Here is a 9,897-nt window from a genome sequence, read left to right on the forward strand (position 1 = left end):
CAATCTTAATATCAGACAAAACAACTTTTAAACTATCAAAAGTTAAAAAAGATTCAAGGACACTATATAATTATAGAAAGTTTAATCTATCAACAAGAAATATCCATCCTAAACATATACGCACCCAACACAGGAGTACCAGCACTTATAAAGCAACTACTAAGTAAGCTAAAAAAAAGACATTGACTCTAACACTACTATAGCTGGGGACTTAAATACTCCACTAGCAATCCTAGAGAGATCATGAGGCAAAAAATCAACAAAGAGATCTGGAACCTCAACTTGACACTTGACCAAATGGACTTAATAGATACCTACAGAACACTTCACCCAACAACCACAGGATGTACATTCTGCTCATCACCACATAGAACATACTCCAAGACTGATCACATCTTCAGCCATAAATCAAGCATAAGCAAACTCAATAAGATCAAAATACTTCCATGCACCTTTTCAGACCACAGTGGAACAAAAATTAATATCAACACCAACAAAATTCCCGCCAAATACTGTTGGTGGGAGTGTAAACTAGTGCAACCTCTGTGGAAAGCAGTGTGGCGATTCCTAAAAGCTCTAAAAATTGACCTTCCATATGACCCTGCAATCCCCCTACTGGGAATATACCCTGAAGAACACAAATCACTCTATAAAAAAGGTACCTGCATATGTATGTTTATCACAGCATTGTTCACAATAGCAAGAACTTGGAAACAACCATGCTGCCCATCAAAAGAGGACTGGATTAAAAAAATGTGGTACATATACACGATGGAATACTACGCAGCCATAAAAAAGAACAAAATCATGAATTTCGCTGCAACCTGGATGGAACTAGAGTCTATAATACTGAGTGACCTCTCATAAAAACAAAATTCCGAATATCACATGTTCTCACTCATATAATGGACCTTGAACATCCAATGCAATACTATAAGAAAATGACTGATGGTACTGGGAAACTATGGGGGGGAGAGGGATGGGATTAACAGTAGCAAATATCTGTCGGGGGATGTGAAAACACTTCTTATCTAGAGGGTGCCTGAATGAAACGTCATTGTACACCTAACCCTTAACTGTACCCCACAAAACCATAATAAAAAATACTGATTAATGAAAAAAAAAAAAAATTCCCTCCAAATCCAAAAAGACATGGACACTCAACATTATGAAGCTGAATGACTACAGGGTCAACACAGAAATCAAAACAGAAACTAAAAAATTCCTAGAGACAAATGAAAATGAAGAAACATCTTCCAAAACCTCTGGGATGCCATGGAAGCAGTTCTAAGAGGGTAATATATATCTCTACAAACACACATAAATAAAATGGAAAGAGCACAAGTTAACAGCCTAACAAATTACCTAAGAAAACTGAAAAGACAAGACCACCCAAACCCTAACTTTAGCAGAAGAATCCAGATCACTGAAGTAAAAACCTAAATATGGGACATAGAGGAAAAAAGTTTTTTTTTTTACATCAGTAAAACATAAAGCTGGTTCTTTGAAAGAATTAACAATATTGATGAACCCCTAGCCAGAATGATCAAGAGAAAGAGAGAAAAAGCCCAAATAAACACAGTCAGAAATGCAGGCAATCAAGTCACAACAGGCCTTGAAGAAACACAAAAGATTATCAGAGACCAGTATGGAAACAAACTTGATAACCTAAATGAAGTGGAGGACTTTCTGCCAACACACAACTTCCCCAGGTTGAAACAACAAGACATCGGGACACTAAATAGACCAATAACTACCCAGGAAATTGACTCCATCGTGGGAAAACTACCCACAAAATAAAAGCCCTGGAACAGATGGCATCCCAGTGGAATGCTACAACATACAAAGAGGAGATGATACCGATTCTGTTGAAAGTATTCCAGGCAATTGAGAAAGACAGAATTCTCCTCAAATCATTTTGCAGAGCTAATATCATACTGATACCCCAACTGGGTAAAAATTCAACAAAAAGAGAGAACCATAGGCCAATATCCCTAATGAACATAGAGGCAAAAATCTTCAACAAGATTCTAGCAAATTGGATCCAACAACACATCTCAAAAATCATCCACCATGACCAGGTAGGCTTCATCCCCAGAATGCAGGGCTGGTTCAACATCTACAAGACCATAAATGTAATTAAACACACCAAAAGATGTAAAAACAAGAACCACATGATTATATCATTAGAGACAGAAAAAGTTTTTGATAAAATCCAGCATCCCTTCTTGATAAAAAACCTCGAACACCTAGGCACAGAAGGAACATGCCTCAAAATAGTAAGTGCCATCTATGATAAACCCACAGCCAGCACATTACTAAGTGGACAGCAACTGGAAACATTTCCCCTGAAAATCGGAACAAGACAAGTCTACCCATTGTCTCCTCTTCTGTTCAACATTGTGTTGGAAACCCTAGCTACAGCAATTAAACAAGAGAAGAAAATCAGGGGTATCCAAATAGGAATAGAAGTTATCACTCTTTGTTGATGATATGATCCTATATCTCAAAAATCCAAGAGAATCTCTCAAAAGCCTCCTCGCACTGATGAAGGCCTTTTTAAAGTCTCAAGGTACAAAATAAATGTGCAAAAGTCAATCACATTCTTATACACCAATAGCAATCATGCAGAGAACCAAATAAAAAGCACAACTCTTTTCACAATAAACACAAAAAATGTGAAAACTTGGGCATCGTTCTAACCAGAGAAGTGAAAGACCTTTACAATCAGAACTACAAAATACTCTCAAAGAAATCCAAGAAGACACAAACAAATGGAAAAATATTTCATGCTCATAGATAAGAAGCGTCAATATTGTAAAGATGTCCATTCTATCAAAGGCAATCTACAGATTCAATGCAATACCATTGCATTACCAGCACTATTCTTAGACCTGGAAAGGACAGTACAGAAATTCATATGGAAACATAAATGACCACGAATAGCCAAAACAATCCCTAGCAAAATAAACAAAGTGGCAGATATCATGCTTCCAGACTTTAAACTTTACTATAAGGTTACAATAATCAAAACCAATACCAGTCTGGTATTGGTATAAGAAGAGGCATACAGACCAATAAAACAAGATAGAGATCCCAGAAGAAAAACTTCAATTTCTCAACCAACTCATCTTCAACAAAGTTTATACCAACAAGCACTGGAGAGGAGAGCCTACTCAGTAAATGGTATTGGGAAAACTGGCTGACCACGTGCAGAAGATTGAAACGGGACCCCCCCTACTTATCATCATACACAAAAATCAACTCTAAATGGATTAAAGAACTAAACACAAAACCTCAAACTATAAAAATCTTAGAAAAGACAGGAGACTTTCCCATTAAATTACCAAACCATTCTTCTCAGACCTGGAGATAACAATACAGAAATTCATATGGAAACATAAACGACCACAAATAGCCAAAACAATCCTTAGCAAAAGAAACAAAGAAGGAGGTATCACACTTCCAGACTTCAAACTTTAAGTCTACAGTAATCAAAACAGCCTGGTATTGGTACAAGAACGGGCATATAGAACAATGGAACAGGATAAAGATTCCAGAAGCAAAGCTTCAATTCCTCAGTCAACTCATCTTTGACAAAACCTCCAACAACAACTTCTGGGGAGAGGAGAACCTATTCAGTAAATGGTGCTGGGATAACTGACTGCTCACATGCAGAAGATTGAAACAGAACCCCTACCTATTACCATACACAAAAATTAACTCTAAATGAATCAAAGATCTAAATGTAAAACCTCAAACTATAAGAACCTTAGAAAATGCAGGAGACACCCTTATGGAAATTGGAACTGGCAACCAATTCCTGATCAGAACCCTAAGTGCCCATACCATAAGAAATAAGGTAGACAAGTGGGACCTCATCAAACTGACAAGCTTCTGAAAAACAAAAGAAACCATCAAGAAAGCAGGGAGACAGCCCACAGACTGGGGAAAAAATATTTGCCAACTGTATATCTGACAAAGACCTAACATCTAGGATCTACAAGGAATTAAATGCGCTGAAAGGCAAAAAACAAACAGCCCCATTAAATAGTGGGCAAAAGACATGGATAGACACTTCTTAAAAGAGGATATATGAGCAGTCAACAGACACATGAAAAAGTGCTCAGCCTCTCTCATCATAAGAGAAATGCAAACCAAAACCACATTGAGATACCACCTAACCCCAATAAGAATGGCCATCACTAATAAAACAAACAACAGATGCTGGCAGGGATGTGGAGAAAAAGGAATGTTTCTACGCTGTTGGTGGGAATGCAAACTTGTGTAACCTTATTGCAAGACAGTGTGGCAATTTCTGAAAGAACCAGAAATTGACCTTCCATATGACCCAGCAATTCCCCTACTGGGAATATACCCGGAGGAACTCAAATCATTCTACAAAAAAGATACCTGCACAAGTATGTTTGTTATAGCTCTATTCACAATAGCAAAAATATGTAACCATCAAATCTGAACTGCATTTTAAAAATGTGGTGCATATACACAATGGAATATCATGCAGCCATAAAAAAGGGCAAACATATGGACTTCGCAGTAACTTGGATGGATTTAGAGTCGATCACATTAAGTGATTTATCACAGAAACAAAGAACAGAGTACCATATGTCCTCACTCATAGGTGGGCCTTGGACAATTACCATAATACTGTAAGAAAGGGATTGGCAGTAGTGAGAAACTGCCAGGGAGGAGGGTTGGGACTGGCAGTTGTGGGAAACTGCTAGGGGAGGGAGGGGCACACTTCATCAACAAGGGTACCTGCATAATCAACATTTGTATACCTAATCCTGAATTGTACCCCTCATCTTTAAAATAAAATTAAAAAGAAAGAAAACACAGGAGACTCCCTTACAGAAACTGGAGTAGGCAAACAATTCCTGATCAAAATCCCAGCTGTCCATATCATAAGAGATAAGATAGACAAATGGTAGCTCATCAAACAGAAAAGCTTGTTCAAGGAAAAGAAACCATCAAAAGAGTGGGGAGATAGCCCGCAGAATGGGAAAAAATATTTTCCAGATGTATATCTGACAAAGGTCAAACATCCTGGATCTACAAGAAACTCAATTATGCCGAAAGTTAAAAAAAACAAACAGACCCATTAAAAACTGGGCAAAAGATATGAATAGACATTTCTCAAAAGAAGATATATGAGAAGACAACAGACACATGAAAAAATGCTCAGCCTCATTAGTCATTGGAGAAATGCGAATCAAAACCATTTTAGATACCAGCTAATCCCAGTAAGAATGGCCTTCATTAATAAAACAAAGAACAATAGATGCTGGCGAAGATGTGGAGGAAAAGGAGCACTTCTGCACTCTGGTTGGAAAGCAAACTAGTTCAACCTCCATGGAAAACAATGTGGTGATTTCTAAAAGAACTAGAAAGTGACTTCCATATGACCCAGCAATCCCCCTACTGGGAATATACTCAGAAAAACTCAAATCATTCTACAAAAAGATATCTGCACATGCATGTTCATTGCAGCACTATTCTCAATAGCAAAACATGGAACCAATCATGCTGCCAATCAAAATTGGACTGGATTAAAAAATGTGGCACATATATACACAAAGGAATATTATGCAGCCATAAAGAAGGACAAATATATGGACTTTGCAGCAACTTGGATGGATAGAGTCTATAATCCTCAGTGATAGATCACCAAACAAATAACTGAGTACCACATGTTCTCACTCACAAGCAGATCCCAAACACTTACCATAATACTATAAGAAAGAATTGCCAGTAGCAGGATACTGCTGGGGTGGGGGAACACAACATCAATAAGCATATTTGATCTCCAGCCAGGCATAGTGGGAACCAAAGGGAGCCCAAACCTAACCTGTATAATGTGCACTTGTATGCCTAATCCTGAATTGTACCCCACACCTTAAAATAAAATAAAATAAATAGCAAACCAACAAGCTGAATTTGGAAATTACCTATTCTTAGTTATTTTTATGACTTTTTTTAGTAAAAATAATGTATACCTATAAAAAAACCTGCATTTGAAATAGTGTCTCCCACCTTGCGCCAAAATCACTAGAAACTTTCACAACAGAGAAAGAAAAGATTTAAACCTTCACAACAAGCTGGGTCTTTGACTATTTATCTCAACTGGACTTGCTACTTACATCTTTTTTGTCTCTACAAATAATAATAGTTAGGCCTTAAATGTATTTTCTGTGCCTTTGAGATGTAAATTTTATACTTTTTAAAAATCTAATAGTCACCCCTTTGGATTTGCAGCATTGTGGTAGAATATTATTAGATGGTTATTAAAAATTAGAATTATAAAACAGACTGTGGTGTGGTTAAAACAGAGCTCTTAATACAACACCAAAGTGAACCCCTGACAGTCTCCCTATACTACAGGATCTCAAACCAGTTAACTTCATTTACCCCCAGTTTGGAGAAATTAAACAGCCAATAAGGCAAGATTTCAACAAAAAATGTAGCTAACACATGCTTTAGGACAATAATTGGGCAAGTCAATCACACATAAAAAGGCTAAATCCTTTTGACTCAACTTCCTTGCAGTAATTGGAAAACGGTTAGGTGGTAAATAAAAGAGATATCTTCAGAGTAAATGGATTTTGGTCAAGATAAATGGGCCTCTAGAAGAACAGATTATGGTTTGTGACAAGATCTGTCTTGCTGTGGTAAACTTCTGACCTCATCTTCTGTGATAAATAATCTTCAGAGGATTGATGACAATTGAGTTTCTTTTGTAGGAACTGTCTTTAGGTGTATGGAGGGGAAACTTAGAAAGTCTTTGTGTATTGCTGTGTTTCAAGTGTCTTCAGCTCAAAATAATTAATATACCAAAAATATGCATATTGATATACATATTTTGGAAAGGCATTTTCTGAATATCTGTATTGGTTAGCTTTGTTTAATGAGCAACTCAGTCATGATTATTAAGGAAGAATAAGTTAGGTGGATGTAAATGGCATACAATTTATAAATAAACCTCTCATATTGTCAAAAGTGTTTTTCAGTAATTTGAAGTCTTAAAGTTATGTGAAATTAAGTAATAGGCATTATGAAATGTCTGAGTCATGTCTAAGAAAGCTAAAATAGCAAAATCTTAAGCTCAGAACCATACTGAAAGTATCGCAGTCCAAAATGGAATATGTTCTATGTGTTAATGGGCTCTGCTATGAACTCAATAATCCAGTTTAAAAAACAAAATTGGGGGTTTTGCTTCATCAATAAGTGTACTTGATCTCAAATCAGATAAAATGGGGACCAAAGTGAGGCCCAAACCTTACCTACACAATGACCATTTGTATACCTATCCTTGAATTGTACCCCACATCTTTAAAATTTCAAAAACAAAAGCTGAATTGGAAAACCAATTTCTGAACCTAAGTTTAAAATATATGTATATACAGACATCTTGTTTTATATGGCATAGAAAAGGTAAATATATTAGTGTCTGTTATCATGAAAAATTGTAGTATTAGAAAGTACATGTTTCTAGAAATTATGAAAAATATATTCATACACTTTGGATATATGACATTTCAAAATTGCTTTAATTTCTAGATTTTTATTAGAAATTAAGTCTACTAAGATTTAAAAATTCTAACAACTATAGAGTAATTAAAATGAGAAATAGTAGGGGAAGCCAGGCTCGGTGGCTCAGCCTGTAATCCCGTGCCTTTGGGAGGCTGAGGTGAGTGGATTGCCTGAGCCCATGGGTTTGAGACCCACCTGGGCAGGCGAGACCTCATTTCTACAATAAATCAAAAAATTAGCCGGGTGTGATAGTGTGCACCTATAGTTTCAGCTACGTGGAAGGCTGAGGTGGAAGGATTGCCGGAGCCCAGCAGGTGGAGGCTGCGGTGGCCAGGAGCGGCCACTGCATTCCAGTCTGGGCGACAGAGTGAGACTCCAACTCAAAAAAAAAAAAGAAATAGTAGGGGAGATAACTCCATATGTGAAGAAAGTAAGATGTACTTTTGGTAAATGAAGCTAAGAAATATAAAATACATGTTTTTGTTAAGGGAAAAAGTGAGTTAGTTTTGTTCTGAAGTAGATTTACTGATTGTTTCAAACGAGAAAAAAGAAAATATGGGAAAAATGACTGGGGAGACACAAGATGTTTGTGGAAAGTTTGTGAAACATGAATCTTGTGAAAGTAATTTTATGTTTGATAAAGTTGGCTATGATAAGAAAATTGATTATAAGTTTGTTTAAAAACTTAAGTGTTTTTTCCCAGTCTGTAGGCTGTCTCCCTGCTCTCTTGATGGTTTCTTTGGCTTTGCAGAAGCTTGTCAGTTTAATAAGGTCCCACTTATCTATTTTCTCTCTTATGAGCTGTGGGTTTTGGGTTTTGTTCAGGAATTGGATGCCAGTTCCAATTTCCATGAGGGTTTTTCCTTCATTTTCTAAGGTTCTTATGGTTTGAGGTTTTACATTTAGGTCTCTGATCCATTTGGAATTAACCTTTGTACATGGGGATAGATAGGGGTCCTGTTTCAATCTTCTGCATGTGGTCAGCCAGTTTTCCCAGCACCATTTACTGAAAAGATTCTCCTCTCCCCAGTGGTAGGTGGTGGATGCTTTGTCAAAGATGAGTTGGTTGAGAAATAGAGGTTTTGCTTCTGGAATCTCAATTCTATTCCATTGATCTATATTCCTTTCCTATACCAATACCAAGCTGTTTTGATGATTGTAGCCTTATACTAAAGTTTGAAGTCTGGTAGTGTGATACCACCTGCTTTGTTTTTTTTTTTGCTGAGGATTCTTCTGCCTATTCTTGGACGTTTGTATTTCTATATGAATTCCTGTGTTGTTTTTTTCTTGGTCTGAGAAGAATGTTGCTAAGAATTTGATGGGTATTGCATTGAATTTGTAGATTGCCTTACATAAGATGGACATCTTCACAATGTTGATTCTTCCGATCCATGCGCATGGAATATTTTTTCACTTGTTTGTGTCATCTTTGATTTCTTTGAGCAGTGTTTTGTAGTTTTCATTGTAAATGTCTTTCATGTCTCTGGTAGGAAGATGCCAAGGTATTTCCTTTTTTTGTGGTTATTGTGAATGGAATTGTGTTTTTTATTTGGGTTTCTGTTTGTTTATTATTAGTGTAGAGAAATGCAATTGTCTTTTGTACATTTATTTTGTATCTGAGACTTTGCCAAAGGCCTTTATCAGTGTAAGGAAGTTTTTGACAGATTCTCTTGAGTTTTCAAGGTACACAATCATATCATCTGCAAAGAGAGATAACTTGACTTCCTCTTTTCCTATTTGGATACCCCTGATTGCCTTCTCTTCTCTGATTGCTCGAGCCAGGACTTTCAATACTATGTTGAACAGGAGGGGTGAGAGTGGGCATCCTTGTCTTGTTCCAGTTTTCAGGGGAAATGGTTTCAATTTTTGTCCATTTAGGAGTATGCTGGCTGTGGGTTTCTCATATATGGCTTTTACTATTTTGAGGTATGTTCCCGTATGCCTAGATGTTCAAGGGTTTTTACCAAGAGGAGGTGCTGAATTTTATCAAAAGCTTTTTCTGCATCTAATGATATAATCATGTGGTTTTTGTTTTGACATCTGTTGATGTATTTAATTACATTTATGGTTTTATGAATGGTGAACCAGGCTTCCATCCCAGGAATGAATCCTTCTTGGTCATGATGGATGTTTTTTGGGATGTATTGTTGAATCCAGTTTGCTAGGATCTTGTGGAGGATTTTGGCATCTATGTTTATCAAATATATTGGCCTGTAGTTTTCTTTCTTTGTTGGATCTTGACCTGGCTTGTGTATCAATTTGATGTTGGCTTTGTATAATGATATGGGGAGAGTTCCATCTTTTTCAATCACCTGGAATACCTTCAGTAGGATTGGTATCAGCTCG

Source organism: Carlito syrichta, unplaced genomic scaffold (genome assembly GCF_000164805.1).
Source record: "Carlito syrichta isolate Samal-C Ts95f unplaced genomic scaffold, Tarsius_syrichta-2.0.1 Scaffold288203, whole genome shotgun sequence".
NCBI classification, from domain to species: Eukaryota; Metazoa; Chordata; class Mammalia; order Primates; family Tarsiidae; genus Carlito; species Carlito syrichta.